Raw genomic sequence first — 15,873 nt, 5'->3', positions numbered from 1 at the left:
GATGATCCCTGCACAACAACGGGCTCACAGTCTCTGCACCTCAGTTACCTCATCTGTAAAATGGGGATTAAGACTGTGAGTACAGTGCTCTGCACACAATAAGCGCTCAATAAATACGATTGAATGAATGAATGAATGAATAATGGCATTTATAAGTGCTTATTATGTGCCAAACACTGTTCAAAGCTCTGGGGTAGATACAAGGTGTCTTGTATCTCACCTTTTATCTACCCCAGCGCTTAGAACAGTGCTTGGCACATAGTAAGCGCTTAACGAATACCATTATTACCATGACTGAACCAGCGTGGCTTAGTGTCAGGACCACGGGCTTGGGAGTCAGAGGTCTTGGATTCTAATCCCGGCTCCGCCACTTGTCAGCTGTGTGACTCTGGGCAAGTCACTTCACTTCTCTGCATCTCGGTTACCTCATCTGTGAAATGGGGATTAAGACTGTGAGCCCCACGTGGGGACAACCTGTTAACCTCGTATAATAACAATGGCATTTATTAAGTGCTTATGATGTGCCAAACACCGTTCTAAGCGCTGGAGTAGATACAAGGTAAGACACAACGACTTGTACTTCCCAAGCGCTTAGTACAGTGCTCTGCACACAGTAAGCGCTCAATAAATACGATTGAATGAATACAAGATAGCTCGTATCTACCCCAGAGCTTAGAGCAATCCTTGGCACATAGTAAGCGCTTAACAAATGCCACCACCATCATTATTAGAGTGGGGAGATACAGTGTGTCTGCGGTGATGTGGTGATGATCAATCAATCAATCAATCATATTTATTGAGCGCTTACGATGTGCAGAGCACTGTACTAAGCGCTTGGGAAGTACAAATTGGCAACATATAGAGACAGTCCCTACCCAACATTGGGCTCACAGTCTAACAAGCTCACAGATGCTTGTGTGCGTATTTGTGGTGGCCCGGAGAAGATGGGGTTTCAAACTGTTGCGTGATGGAGTGTGTGTGTGCGTGCGTTTGTGTGCGCACGGGAGGGGGATAGGGAATTTGGGGGGAAGGGAGGAGGGCGAGGAAGAAAAGGGGGGGACGCTGCTTTGGCTGCGCAGGGCGCAGCTGTTGCATGTTCTGGGGAGGAGAAGGCCCCCAGCCCCGCGCCTGGACCCTCCTCATCGGGGCGTTGGAGGCATCAATCCCTGGCACGTTAAATGCCAACACAGCCACCGTCCCGCTCCCTCCTCTCCGGGCCGATGCGGCGGCTGTAGAGGGGGCGGGGCCGGAGGGGCTCCAACCCCCCCCCCCCCCCACCCCAGCTCCTGCCCCTCAGCCGGGGGACCAGAACAAGACAGCCCAGGGGGAGGGCGACGACGACGACGACGAGGAGGAGGAGGAGGAGGAGGGGATGATCGGGGGGGCGCTGGAGGAAAGGAAATTACTGCTGAGAGGGCGGGGAGCGCAGACGGAAGGAAGACGCCCCCCAACCCACCCAAGCTCCCCCTCCCCAGCCCGGGGCTGAGCCCTGGCTCGGGCTGATGTGAAGCGGGAGGGCGGACCCTGTCTGCACACACACACACACACACACACACACACACACACACACACACACACACACACACACACACACAGACCCCCGCGCCCTGGCTCTCCATCTCGCCCACCGCCCGCTTTTTCCGCAGCTGTCCCTCCCGCCGAGGCAGGACCGGACAGGACCCCCGACCCGGCCGGCAGGTGAGCTGGGTGGAAGGATGGGGGGTCCCCCTGGGGAGGGAGGAAGGGGCTTTCAGGCCGGGGAGGGGGCGGTGGGAGAAGGCCGGCCGGTGATGGAGCGGTCCCCAGGGCGGGGGGCCAGGGGGAAGACTTCCCACGAGACCCCCTCTCCCCCGAAAGGGTCGCGGCTGTGAGGCCCTCTCCATTTTCCAACCCCCTCTCGTTGGAAACTTCGGGGGTGTGGGTGGGTGCTGGAGGAGGAGATGGGGAGGCAGGTCTCCCCCTCCCAGGGGGCTGGGACCCCGAAAGGAGCCTGGGTCTGGGGGAGCTGGCAGGGCCGGGGGCGGGGGCAGCTGGGACCCTCGAGTCTGCAGGGGGAGATTAGGAACCGGGTCTCCTCCCTCTCCCCAATTCCCCGGGAAAAGGAGGCCACGGTCGGATTTCGGGAGCGGAACCACAGCGAGGCTGGGTGTCTGTGGGGTACGGTGGAGAGGGGGGAGGGAGGAGGCCCGAGCCGTCTCTCCGGCCTTGGGTGGACCCTGCTCTCGCCACAGCTGCCGCCGCTGCGTTGCTGGAGTGGGGATCTGGCCTGAGAGCTGCATAAATCTGCTAATACTGCAGTAGCCGGCGAGCCTCAGAGCCGCCACCGCCGCGCCATGTGCGGTATCGGTGCTGGAGATGTCAGGGTGCGCGGTTGTGTTGGGTGGGTGTGGGAGGCTGACTGTTTCTGCGGGGCGTGAACACGCCTGCCTGCTGCTGGGTGAGTGGGGGGCATTTGAAGTCTGTCAGGATTTTGGCCGAGGTTGGACTCAAATCCTGAGGGTCTGGGTGTGGACGTGGTGTTCTTGGGTGCTGGGGAGGTGTGCGTGTGTTCATACAGAAGATGGGTGCGGGAAGCCTGAGGATCCCATTGGAAAAGTGGGGGGCTGATCCCGATTAGGGGCTGGGAAGAGAAAGGTAGGTCTCTCTCCTCTCCCCCTCACCTCCACTTCTCTGTCTCTGACTTCCTTTCGCCGAGCCTCTTGCCCCCCACAGCAGGGCCTCGGAGAGCCTCCTGGCATTGTCACTGGCCTGTGAGGGAAACAGTCCTTCTCCATCTGCAGCTGTGGGTGCCCCCTCCCCAACAACCCGGGGTCCCTGAGCACGCTAGAACCACCTGCCAGAAAGACACAGATGCCAGGCCTCTCCTCTCTCTCTCTCTCTCTCTCTCTCTCTCTCTCTCTCTCTCTCTCTCTCTCTCTCTCTCTCTCACTCTCCCTCTCTCTCTCTGCGTGCGTACACTTGCGCATACAACCACAAACCCAAAGGCGGGCAGTTCAGGGACCTGGACTGAAGTTGGTACGCTCTGGCCTCCGTGACTCTAATAATAATAATAACTGCGGTATTTGTTGAGCGCTTACTATGTGCCAGGCGTTGTTTTAAGCGCTGGGATGGGGTGGACACAGTCCTTGTCCCACATGGGACTCACAGTCTTAATCCCCATTTTATAGATGAGGGGGCTGAGGCACAGAGAAGTCAAGTGACTTGCCCAAGGTTACACAGCAGACACGTGGCAGATCCGGGATTAGAACCCACATCCCCTGAGTTCCCAGGCCCGTACTCTTTCCACTAGGCCATGCTGCTTCTCACATTTTAAAGTAGCCACCTTCATCTAGATTGTAAACTCTTTGAGGCGGGCATGGTGTCTACCAACTCTATGGAATGTAATAATAATAATAATCTACTACTACTAATAATAACATACTCTCCCAAGTGCTTTAAACAGTGCTCTGTGCACAGTAAGTGCTCAATAAATCCCACTGATTGATTAAATAGTGGCTGCCGAGGAAGAGACTTGTGTGTGGGTTGGGGGGTTATCCCTGTAAGCAGTCATACATCCATGTGTGTATGAGAGTGCATGTGAACATGAGTGAGCAGGGCTGCTTGGTGGGCCCCTCACCCTGCTGGGCCTCAGTAGCAGAGGTTATTTTAGGGGAGCGATAGACCAACAAGAGGGTCCCAGGGGATTTCCAAGAGTTGACAGGGATGCACACTTGTCCCCCCCGCCCCCGCCCCACAAACCCCTCTCCAAATCCAGGTGTCGATTCTGTTCTGGTACAAGGGAGAACAGAGTTAGGGCTGGGGTGGTCTAGTTTGGTTTCTATGACTTTCCCTTGTTACCCCCCTGGTCCCTCTTCCATTCATTCATTCATTCAATCGTATCTATTGAGCGCTTTCTGTGTGCAGAGCACTGTACTAAGCGCTTGGGAAGTACAAGTTGGCAACATATAGAGACGGTCCCTACCCAGTAACGGTCTAGAAGGGGGAGACAGACAACAGAACAAAACACGTAGACGGGTGTCAAAATCGTCAGAACTGAGCCACCTGACCCCAGGGGCATCTGGAAGTGCTTGGGTCTCTCTTCCGGTGCTTCAGACGGTGATGGGCCGGGTCGTCCCCAGGATGCGTCCCTTCTCACCCCTCCCACCCACCCCCATGCCTTTCCATCTCTGACCATGCTCTCTGAAGATCCTGGGACCACTGCCTGCTGGCCGGGTGGAGAGGTGGGGAAGAAAGGCAGTTCGTTTCTCATAATTCTCCTTGTTGTCTGGAGCTGGGTCCTTCCTCATGGCCGGGGCTGTCCGAAGCCAGAATGAGGGTGGTGACGATGGGGAGCTGGGTCTGGTGGCATGATTCTGGCATCACTGTTGGCTAGATTGGCCTCCCTCCTCCTATTCTGGACCTGGCTTGACTGCCTCATCCACCTCCTTGCCCTGTCCCTCGCCTGGCCTCCACCTGATTCTTCCTTGTTCTGTTCAGGCTGCAGAGAGTTAGCAGGTGTGTGTGTGTGCATGTGTGTGTGTGTGTGTGTGTGTGTGTGTATGTGACACACAGCTGGAAGAAGTCTGGGACTGGTTGACCCCTGCCCTTCACCTCTGTCCTTAAAAGCTGGGAGAAGACAAATCTCCTACAGGGGAGTGAGAGGTCTTCCTCATGCAGAGATGGACTTGGATCTTGTTTGGATCTCTCTGTCTCTCCCCCATCCCTGTCCCTCTGACCCTCTCTGAGCTCTCTCTCCTGGGGGGGCAGGGGAAGCAGGCCTGGGCAGTTGGGTGATGACCCAGGGTTAGGCAGGAGTCGAACGGTCAGGGCTGAGGTGGCAGGGAGTCGTTGGACTGAAGGGCAAGAAGGTGCTTACCCTGGGGGTCAGGCAGGGCAACGAGCTTTCTGCATCTGGGGGCTCACTAGGTTCAAGAATCCCCTCTTTCTTGGAGAAGATGCAGCCCCCTGTGATTAGGGCCTCCCTGGCACACAGGTTTGGAAGCGGGCAGGTGGGAGGGGAAGAGTGTGAAGGACAGTGAGGCGGGGGTGGGGGGCAGGAAGGGAAATGAAGGGGGACGGCTTGATTGGGGATGGATTGACCTTACAGATGTCCAGAGGGTGCAGGAATACTGGACAGGACGGGGCCAGGCCGGGATTCTGATGTCTATTTCCGCCACCAGTTGCTTCCTCTGGCTTAGGGCTAGGTGTGGGGGTGCTAGACTGGGAGAGCTTCGTGGAGCAAAGACTGTCTGGACAACAGGCCCCTGGGAGCTGGTTGGCTGAATGGAACTGGGAGTGGAGGAGCAGAGGAGAAGGAGGAGAATGGCGGGACCCGGCTGAGGGCTGGGTGTTTCCTTACTCAAAGTCCGGGGCTGTGGACTAAGGCAGTGTGAGGGCAAGAAATCCAAGACTGGAAAGACCCACCTGAACCGAAGTGCCCAACTTCAGGTCTACCCACCTGGTAGGAAGCAGAATTGCATAGTGGATAGAGCACAGGCCTTGGAGTCAGGGGTCATGGGTTCTAATGCCGGCTCCACAACTCGTCTGCTGTGCGACCTTGGACAAGTCTCTTCTTCTCTGGGCCTCAGGTATCTCATTTGTAAAATGGGGATTGAGACACTGAACCCCACATCAGATAGGGACTGTGTCCAACCCAATTTGCCCAGTGCTTAGTACAGTGCCTGGAACATAGTAAGTGCTTAACAAATGCCATAATTATTAATTATTATATACTCGCAGGCCCTCATATACTGTGCATTAGATAAAACCTTACATCCAGCACGACCCTGGGTATACACCTACCTGTGTGCCACCGAGTATAGGATTCATGGAACCTTTTAAAATTTAATTTAATTTACTTATTATGGACAGCCTCTGCCTCTCAGCTGGGCCTGGATATCCCAAGGGTGGGGCTACCACTGCCCAAGCCCACCTACTTGGACTCTGACCCCCCACCCTCATCTCCCCAGGCCTTCAAATTCAGATGGAATGGCCCAGCCTGGCAAGATTTCCCAGGAGACTCAGTGATGGCCATACCCATTCCCCTGGCAGGGAGATCGGGGTGCAGTGGAGGGAACGGAGGAGGATGGAATTGGAGGGAGAGTTCTCACTCTTGGACACCTGAGGGACCCCTGCCCTATCTGAGGAACCTCCCATGCTCCGGGCTGGAGCATGGCTCCGGGTTGGAGACACCCCTTGCCCTCCTCCTGGCTGGGGCTCCAGTGTGAACAAGGATGCGTGTGTGTGTGTGTGTGTGTGTGTGTGTGTGTGTGTGTGTGTGTGTGTGTGTGTGTGTGTGTTTCTATGTGCACCATGCCTGAGATTCAGGTCTCTGCCAAGAGTGTGGCTGGTGTGGCTGGCCCCTAAACTGGGTGTCTGTGACCCCTCTCTAGACTGTAGGGAATATGTCTACCAACCTATTATATCATATGGCCTCAAACGCTTATTACAATGCTCTGCACCCAGTAAGTGCTTAATAAATACTATTAATGAATTGTGAGCATTTGGCTGGTGGGATGGCTTGGGTAGCTCCGTGCTAGGTGGCGGGGGTGGGGGTGGGGGTGGCTTTTAAACTCTGGAAAGGTCACAGGGACTATTCAGAAGGAATGGGCTAGGAGGCAGTGCCCTGCCCTGGCCCCAGAAGCATGTGGATCCTGGGGGATGAAAGGCGGGTGAACCCTTGACAGTGAACTGTAGTTCCTGGCACCTCAGAGACTGCCTCCCTGTGGGAGAGTGCCTGGGGAGGGGAGAAGGAGCCAGTGCCTCTGGTGCCCACCGAGGTGCGAGGTGACACACTGGCATTGCCAGAGACACTTTCACCCGCATTTCACTCTTAACCTCCACCCTCTCCCTTCCAGCTCTGAGCTCTTGCCTCCTGCTACTGCCTTACCCTCTCTGGGAGGACTTACCTTCTCTTGCTCCAGGTGATGAAGAGGGGTTTGGGTTTCTGGGCAGCCCCTGGTCCAGGGGCGAAGGAGGGAGTTGTCTGCCAGGTTCTCAGAGCAGGGCCTGGGGAGACCAGAGAGCTGGGGTGTCCAGCGGGGAGAGGTCGGAGAGCTGGGGTATCTGTCTGGGACACTGTGATTGCTCTTGGTTTTCCCCGGCTCAGCCTGTTGCTCTCCAAGTTTGGGTCTATGCGTCCTACTCCTCCACTTCCCTTGCTCCCTGGGAGCCCCAGGGGCAGAGAGAGCCCCTGAGAAGGAGAAGCTGGGGGGATGGGGGCAGAAGGAGGAGGGAGAGGGCCCGTGGAGCCGTGCCTGATTGCCGTTCAAGCTGGATTCTCATTAATAAGAAGGGACCCCTTCAGGAGCTACATTAATAATCCATAAGGTTAACTTAATCCAACCCACCTCACGCCGTCTCTGCCGAAATTCCCGATTAAATGAACGTCCTCAAGGCTTAATTAGCACCTGAAGCGGAGGTGGAGTTATTAATGGGGAGATTATCCTCTATGGGAGAAGCCGTTCCACCGCCCTCCCTCTGCCCCCCAATATGCATATGTTGTCGGCGGGGCACGGCTCCTGTCGGGGTCGGAGGCGGCCTCCAGGAGGCTGTGACAAAGGAGCTGGGCTGACCATCTGGAAGGAATTGCTGGTACAGGAAAAGCCCGAGATGGGCCAAGTCGAACCCTGCCCAGAGGCAGGGGGATGGACACGATGGCCTCTCTTGGCCTCAAGGATGCTAGAATTATGAGGTGGGTGGAAAGGGGTCCCAACAGCCCCTCACAGCATCCTTTTTCTCTACAACATTCTTCGGGGGCCGGGGCTAGTGTCATAGGCAGAATGGAATGGATTAATAATAATAATAATAATAATAATGTTGGCATTTGTTAAGTGCTTACTATGTGCCAAGCACTGTTCTAAACGCTGGGGTAGCTACAAGGCAATTAGGTTGTCCCACATGGAGCTCACAGTCTTAATCCCCATTTTACAGATGAGGTAACTGAGGCACAGAGAAGTGAAGTGACTTGCCCAAAGTCACATAGCTGACAAGTGGTGGAGCCGGGATTTGAACCCACAACCTCTGACTTCCAAGCCCGTGCTCTTTCCACCAAGCCACGCTGCTTCTGCTTGGTGTGTCGCTGGTGTGGGGGAATACTGGAGGTGCTCAAAGAAGGGGGGCCCACAGAGAAGGAGGTGGAGGGAGGGTGGAACTCAGCTCTTTGGGTCGGGAGGAAAGTTTGAAGTTTGGGAGAGCTGGGATCTGGGGTTGGGACTGTCCAGTTGAAGGACAGCTTTTAAATCCTCATGCTGGGCAACTGTCTCCTCCCCATCCCCTGCCAGGAGATCCCTCACCACTGGCTCTGAGCCCCGGGGTCAGAGGTCAGAAGCTGGGGCCTTGAGGCAGGTTTGGGGGATTGGGGTTGGGCAAAAGGGCTGTGAGTTGAAGCCCACTACTGTGACAACTCTGCTTGGGCAGGCTGAGCTGAGAGGGAGACTGGTCCACAGCCTCAGCATGCCTCCTGCACTTGTGTGTGCACACACGTGTGTCCATGGGTCAGTGTATGTATGTGTTGTGGTTCCTATGCCTGGGGCTAGATTTGTTCAAATGTGTGAGCAAAGATTTATTCCAAGTCCTCGCTTGCTCAACTGAAAGCATTTTAAAACGCCCCAGCCAGAGGCTAAGGACTGGAGACTGGGGAACTGAGTGGAAGAGGAGGAGTGAAAGAGAGAGAGAGAGAGAGGCAGAAACGTGGACGATGTGTGTGTGTCCGGAAGCTGAGGGAGAGGCTTACCCCCTCTTTTAGGGAATCAGAAGTTCCAAGTCAGAGCCCTGTCTTGGTGGGTTTTCGGGGAGTTGCCCCAAGGGTACCCCCGAAGTTGACCAGGCTCAAAACGTGTCTCCAGCCCCCAACCTTCATCCGAGGACCCAGGGAGCGGTGTGAGTCATGCTGAGATTGCTTTCCACTCATCTGGTCATCATCATCACTCACCCTGGGCAAGGGACAGGGGTGTGGGGGGAAGACTTTCCGGTGGAGGCTTCTGCTGTCTCTAGGATAGGGCTCCCAAAACTCCCCAACTCTGGGCGCTCCAGCGAGGCGGGCCTGGAAACTTGAGGAGCCCCAGGACTTGGCTTTCTTTTCCTAAACTGAAAAATGAGCTATTGTGATCCCTCTGCCTTAAATCCCTTCTTTTCCTCCCTCTTTTTCTCCCTTGTTTCCACCCTTGTTTCCTCCCTCATTTCCTCCGTCATTTCCACCCTCATTTCCTCCCTCGTTTTCACCCTCGTTTCCACACTCATTTCCACCCTCCCTTCCCTCGATTCCATTTATTACTCAATATTTATCTCCATTTTGTCCTCAAAGCACCCCTCTACAGTAGGGAAAATGTCCCTGCTTTACAAGTGGAGAAACTGAGTCAGTCAATCGTATTTATTGAGTGCTTACTGTGTGTAGAGCACTGCACTAAGCACTTGGGAGAGTACAGTGTAACAATAAACGGACACATTCCCTGCCCACAACTAGCTTACAGTCCAGAGGTTAAATGACTTTCCAAGGTCACACAGCAGGCAAGTAGCAGAGCCAGGGCTAGAACCCAGGTGCGCTGGTTCCCATAGCCATCCACTCCACCAGGCCCTCGGAGGAGAGGAGAGACAAACTCTCTGGGGGTCCCTCCCTCTCAATCATCCTTGTTATGCTGCTTCCCGTTTCCTGTGGGTTGGTTGGGCGCGAGCAGAGGTCCAGGGGTTAGGAGGAGAAGGGGGCTAACTATACTTTTAGGGGGCCTGGTTGGGAGGCTGGGGGATGATGTGCTGTGCTTGGGGTACTGGGGGTTGCACTGATGTAGTTCTTCTGCTCATCTGGGACGGTCTCCAGTGTGAGGGTGGCCGAGAGACCGGAGCGGGAAATAAGTAAGGCCCTGGCAGCGTTAAGGGGCTTCCTCTCTCTCCTTTCCCCCCATACCTGGTTTTTATTTCCCTCCTGCCCCACCCTTCCCGAGAGTTGGGGTGCCCCTTCCTACCTCCGAGCCACTGGTCTTGCACCAGTGAGAATTTCTTGGCCTTTTGGGTGAGGGTTGCTAAGTAATAATAATAATAATGATGGCATTTGTTAAGCACTTACTATGTGCAAAACACTGTTCTAAGTGCTGGGGAGGATACAAGGTGATCAGGTTGTCCCACGTGGGGCTCACAGTCTTAATCCCCATTTTACAGATGAGGTAACTGAGGCCCAGAGAAGTTAAGTGACTTGCCCAAGGTCACACAGCTGACAACTGGCGGAGCCGGGATTTGAACTCATGACCTCTAACTCCCAAGCCTGGGCTCTTTCCATTGAGCCACGCTGCTTCTCAAGTCTGAGTGTGTCTGTGTGTGGGAATGGGAGCAGAAAGTCTGGCAGTGGTGCCGGCCAGGAGAGAGAGAGAGAGAGAGAGAGAGAGAGAGAGAGACAGAGAGAGAGACAGAGAGACAGAGAGAGGAGAGAGACAGAGAGAGAAAGTGTGTGTGTGTGTGTGTGTGTGTGTGTGTGTGTGTGTGTGTGTGTGTACATGCGCGCACTTGGGCACAGTGGTTAGTCTGCCCAGAAGCTGCCACGTGGCCCTGATTGAAGAGGGGCCTGTCTGGGTGCGGTGGTGGCTGGGGCCAAGGCCTGGGCTGGGGTCGGTCCTGGGAGGCCAAGAGCTCTCACAGCCGATCTGCTGACCTCTGACCCGCTGACTTCTGACCTGCTGAGCCATCAGCTGGGAGAGCAGACACGGATTCACTCCTTCCAGTCCCCAGCCCATGACAATCCCTCTTAACTGGACCAAACCCTCGATCCCGGCAAAGCCTTCCCCCAGAACAGCTCCTCTCTCCTGAGTCACAGTTGCTCCCATCCCTGCCTCCTCCGCCCACCGGCCAGGGACCACACACTTCTGTCCTTTCTGTACCATCCCCATTCCCATTTCCTGGGCCCCAAGATTTGGGATCCGGTCTGTTCCCAGAGCCTGGGGTCACTGGGAACCCTCCGGAGTGACCCCTGCCTCCGACTGTCCCTCTGACCTAGAAGCATCATGGTGTAGTGGATAGAATGCGGGCCTGCGAGTCAGAAGGTTATGGGTTCTAATCCAGACTCCACCACTTGTCTGCTGTGTGACCTTGGGCAAGTCATATCACTTTTCTAGGCCTCAAGTTAACTCATCTGGAAAATGGGGGTGAAGACTGTAAGCCCCACTTGGGACAGGGACTGTGTACAACCCAATTGGCTTGTATCCACCCCAGCGCTTAGGCATACAGTAAGCGCTTAATAAATACTTACCATTATTATTATTCATTCATTCGTTCAATTGTATTTATTGAGCGCTTACTGTGTGCAGAGCACTGTACTAAGCACTTGGGAAGTACAAGTTGGCAACATATAGAGACAGTCCCTACCCAACAACGGGCTTACAATCTAGAAGACTGTATTATTATCTAGGGTTATCTAGAAGACAGGTATTATTGTTCCTCTACATGGAGGATCCTGCCAGGCCTCACCTCTCTTGGGTCCCTCTGCTTCCTCCGGCTCGCTGCGCCTGCTGGGTTTGGGGTTACCTTTCTTCCCGGTGTTTAGGACGTGAATTCGCATCCTCCAGCGCTCCTCTCTGCCAATTTCACAGCGCTCTGGGCTGGTGGGCCCTGAGCTTCTTTCTGCATGCAAATGATCCATGGCTCATGGCAGCCCGGTGGGGTGGGAGCAGGAGAAAAAAGAAGCAGGCTGGAGGAAGGAAGGGGAGGGATGTGTGTGTGTGCGTAAGTGTGGGTTGATTCAGGTGCTCTCCGGGCGCGCGCCCGCACAAGGCTGCTTCTGAGCACACTCGGATTCTGAGCTGCAGAGTGTGTGTGTGTGTGTGGTGTGTGTGTCCGTCCACAGTAACCACAGCCAGCCGGACTATGAAGAATGAAGAAGGGGCAACCAGCCTGGAAGCAAGCAGTGGGAAGGCTGGGAGGCAGACAGAGGAAAAGACAGCTTGACACAGTTCGTTGCTGAGGGTGTGTGTGTGTGTGGGGGGTGGTTGTGGTTGTGGTTTTGCGTAGGTGGAAGGAGCCATAGAAGCGACTCTCCCCTCACTGAGCTCCTGTTCCTCTGTTCTGGCAAGAGGGGAGTGGGCGTTTGTGTGCATGCTGGGTTGAGTTGAGGGAGTGGGATGCACATGTGTTAGATTCTGTGTATGCGTGTGTGTGTGTGTGTCGGTAAGTCCGTCTTTGCTTGACTCACTGCTGGCTGGTGAGGTTCTGGGTGGGTCGCCTCCCAGACTTACTGGGGCTTTTTTGTGTGTGTATGTGTGTGTGTGTGTGTGTGTGTCTGTGTGTGCATTCCAAGGGTTCAGCATCAAGAGCAGTCTAGCGGCTGTGCGTGTGCTGGAGAAAGATGGATTTCTAGGGGTGAGGGTTTGTGTTGAATCTCCAGGGTGAGCCACAGGCAGGGAAGGCTTATGAAGGGCAGGGAAAAGAGGACGGTGTCTGGTTGTGACTGTCTCGAGGTGTGTGGGGGTGGGGGGGGGAGGAGGAGGGGGAGAGGGGGATGGGCGGGATCTGTGAAGATGCATGAGCAGTGTGCGTGTGTCCCCATGGAGGGTGGGGGCTAGCAAAGTTGTGCCTGTGTCGGGGTAGTGTGTTGTAGGGTGTGCTTATAGTTGTGTGAGACCAGTATGTATGTACTGCTTGTGGAGTTGGGGGTTATGCGTAGTGGCTGTGGGGTGTGAAGCAGGGTGTGTGTGTGCGTGTGTGTGTGTGTGTGTGTGTGTGTGTGTGTGTGTTTGGTGTAAATGTGTGTGGAGCCTGTGGGATATGGATGCAGCCCCCCTCTCCACCCCCAGGCCTGTCCTTGGGCTCGCTCCTGCCCACTCTGGCCCGGTCATTGCCCGGTCATGACCTGGTCATGGCCGGGGCTGGACCCTCCCCATCCCGCTGAGGCTTCTGGGACAGAAGCAGCCGTGGCCAGTCCACGGTGGGGTGGTCTGGGGGTCCTGGGCTGCCCTTATGCTCCTCTCCCCATGACCACAGCCGTGGCCCGCTGCCCGGCGTTAGGCACTGGGCCTCCCAACCATGTTCACCCTCCCCCAGCTCCCGGTCCTACCTTGAATGCCCAGTTGTCCACTCTCTCTCCTCTTTCTCCTCTCTCTCTCCCTCCTCTCTCTCCCCCTTCTCTTTCTCTCACCTTCCTCTCTCCTCCTTCTCTTTCTCTCTCCCTCCTCTTTCTCCTCCTCTCTCCCTCCCTCCTCTCTCCTCTCCCTCCTCTCTCTCTGTCTTTCCCTTCTCTCTCTCTCTCTCTCACACACACACATGCACGCACGCGCTAGCCCTGGATATTCATTTGTGGTATATTCCGTTGCCATGGGAAACCTAAGAAAAAAGTGAGCGTACCCTTCAAGACACGAGCGTTTTTTCCTCCCTCTCCTTGCAGAAGGCGAACACTTCGGTGAGGCAGTCTTCTCAGGGGAAGCTGGGCCCGGAGCTCCGGGCCGGAGACGCCACCACCTTGGCCTGGGACGTGGTCGTCGCCCCCTCCCCAGACGCCCCCACCTCAGCAGCAGCATCCGGGGGTCGAGGCCCAGAGAGGGGCCAGGAAAGGCAGGGAGGCTGGAGCTTTCCCTGAGCCGGAGGCATCGTGTTCCTGGACCCTGAGGCTGGGGGTAAGGGGCTGAGCTTGGCACTGGGGTTTCCTGCTCTGTGGGTCATGTGTGCGTGTGTACACGTGTATGGTTGTGTGTGTGTGTGCAGGAAAGGGTAGCGACTGGCGCTGAGGGAAGGCCAAGGCCCACACCGCTAGGTAAGATGGTCCAGGGCTAAAGAGAAGCATGCCCCACATCCATTCTCCCAGGGAGCTAACCACTCGTCCATCCCTCCAGGGAAGCTGGAGAGCTGGGCTTCTCTGTCTGTCCCCCCAGGGAGCTTGCCCCCTGCCCCTGCCCACCCCCATCCTCTCTCTCTCTCCCTCTTCTCTTTCTCCCTTCTCTCTCTCTCTCTCTCACACATCAATCATCCCGGAGAGCTGGGTTCCCTATCTGTCCGTCACCCCCGGTGAGCTGGGAGTGAAGGGGTGAGACCTCTGAGCTCCTCTGCCCATGCCAGCCATTCTGAGGGGTCTCTCCGCATTTCTGGAAGCAGCGGGTGGGCTTCCAGACTGGGAAATGAAGACAGGCAGAGTGGGGCTCTGGCCTCTCCCTCCAGAGATTTCTCTTTCTTTCCTGGTCTCCTTTGGACAAGAATTGTGGTTAGAAGAGGGGAGTTCTAGGGGGTGGGGGGAGCTTGGTACCGAGGCTCCGGGGGGCAGAGGGAGGCCTCTCACCCGTGCCACCAGGCTGCTCGGGGCCAGAGCGGGAGAGAGAAGTAGAGAGGAGAAGTGTGGCCTAATGGATAGAGCACAGGTCTGAGAGTCAGAAAAGGTCATGGGTTCTAATTCTGACTCCTCCACTTGCCTGCTGTGTGTCCTTGGGCAAGTCAACTTAACTTCTCTGGGCCTCAATTCTCTCATCTGCAAAATGGGAATTGAAACTGTGAGCCCCACGTGGGACAGGGACTGTGTCCAACCCACTTTGCTTGTATCCTGTCTAGTTCTTAGTACAGTGCCTGGCACATACTAAGCGCTTAACAAATACCGCAATTATTATTATTATTATTATTATTATTATTATTAGAAGGGGTTGTGATGCTGAGGCAGGAGGGGAAGAGGAGGCTGTGGCATGGGTGGGACTCCCGTAGGAGCACAGGGGGGTCTTGGGGGTGGCTGGCATCGTCAGCCTCTCGGGAGCCCCTGGGGTGAGGGTGGTTGTGCTTGCTTGGGTGGAGCCAATGGCAGGGGGAAGGGCCTGGGCTCTACTAGAAGAGAAGCAGCGTGGCTCATTGGAAAGAGCATGGGCTTTGGAGTCAGAGGTCATGGGTTCAAATTCCGGCTCTGCCAATTGCCAGCTGTGTGACTTTGGGCAAGTCACTTCACTTCTCTGGGCCTCAGTTACCTCATCTGTAAAATGGGGATGAAAACTGTGAGCCCCCCGTGGGACAATCTGATCACCTTGTAACCTCCCTAGTGCTTAGAACAGTGCTTTGCACATAGTAAGAGCTTAATAAATGCCATTATTATTACTAGGATTAGCCGGGGGTGCCGGGTTGAATGACAGTTCCTGCTGCCGATCAGCCTGGCACAGGGCCATGGCAAGTGTATCTGGAGTCACCCCCATAGCAGCCCAGGTGGAAGGAGAGTCAGTCAATCATATTTATTGAGTGTGGACTGTATGGAGCACTGTACTAAGCATTTGGGAGAGTACAATACAAAACTAAACAGACACATTCCCTGCCCACAAAGAGTTTACATTCATTCATTCATTCATTCATTCAATTGTATTGTCTAGAGGGGGTGGCGGGGCTGAGTGGGGGGTGAGCTCGGGAGTTGATATGCATATGTCAGTTTCGGTGGCTACCAGGTGAAGGGATTTGGTGTCTCTGTCGCAGTGTTGGTAGCCACCACTTGTTGGGGGAGGGGATCGGTGTCCTTGTGTTGGTAGCCACCTTAAAGAAGGGGGCCGAAGCCTGGCTCACCCCCTCTCTGGAGAGAGAAACCGGGTTGGGAAGGGTCACAGTCCTGGAAAGACCAGGCCTACACCTCACCTGCTGGGACATGTGGTCCCTCTCCCTGGCAGGTACTTCCTGCCGATCTACTCTGGACAAAACTGTCATTGGCTTAGAGTTGGGTCTTCTATTAATTAATTAATTCAATCGTATTTATTGAGTGCTTACTGTGTGCAGAGCTCTGCACTAAGGCCCTCGGGAGAGTACTATGTGGAGACAGGTAGGGGGTCCCTGACCCTCTTTAGAGGGAGATGTTGTTTCTGTCCCTTCACACGTGGAAAGATATGTTCCAGTCACAGTGTTGGTGGTTCCATTTTTTTTTAAATGGTATTTGTTAAGTGCTTACTATGTGCCAGGCACTGTTTTAAATGC

The 15,873-nt window shown here is 55.2% G+C and overlaps 1 long non-coding RNA gene across 2 annotated transcripts in view; it reads left to right on the top strand.

The window, feature by feature from the left end:
* Positions 1–1,551: 1,551 nt before the first annotated feature.
* Positions 1,552–15,873, top strand: part of LOC119937249 — a 49,319-nt gene continuing 34,997 nt past the window's right edge. Inside the window, exons 1-2 of one of the 2 annotated variants that reach the window (XR_005453957.1) lie at positions 1,552–1,698; positions 13,340–13,568. This is a non-coding gene — a long non-coding RNA (uncharacterized LOC119937249). The remainder of the gene's footprint in view (positions 1,699–13,339; positions 13,569–15,873) is intronic. The other variant, XR_005453958.1, reaches the window with a different exon arrangement.

The sequence above is a fragment of the Tachyglossus aculeatus genome, chromosome 14 (assembly GCF_015852505.1).
Source record: "Tachyglossus aculeatus isolate mTacAcu1 chromosome 14, mTacAcu1.pri, whole genome shotgun sequence".
In the NCBI taxonomy this organism is placed as follows: domain Eukaryota; kingdom Metazoa; phylum Chordata; class Mammalia; order Monotremata; family Tachyglossidae; genus Tachyglossus; species Tachyglossus aculeatus.
This window is presented reverse-complemented; position numbering and strand designations above follow the sequence as displayed.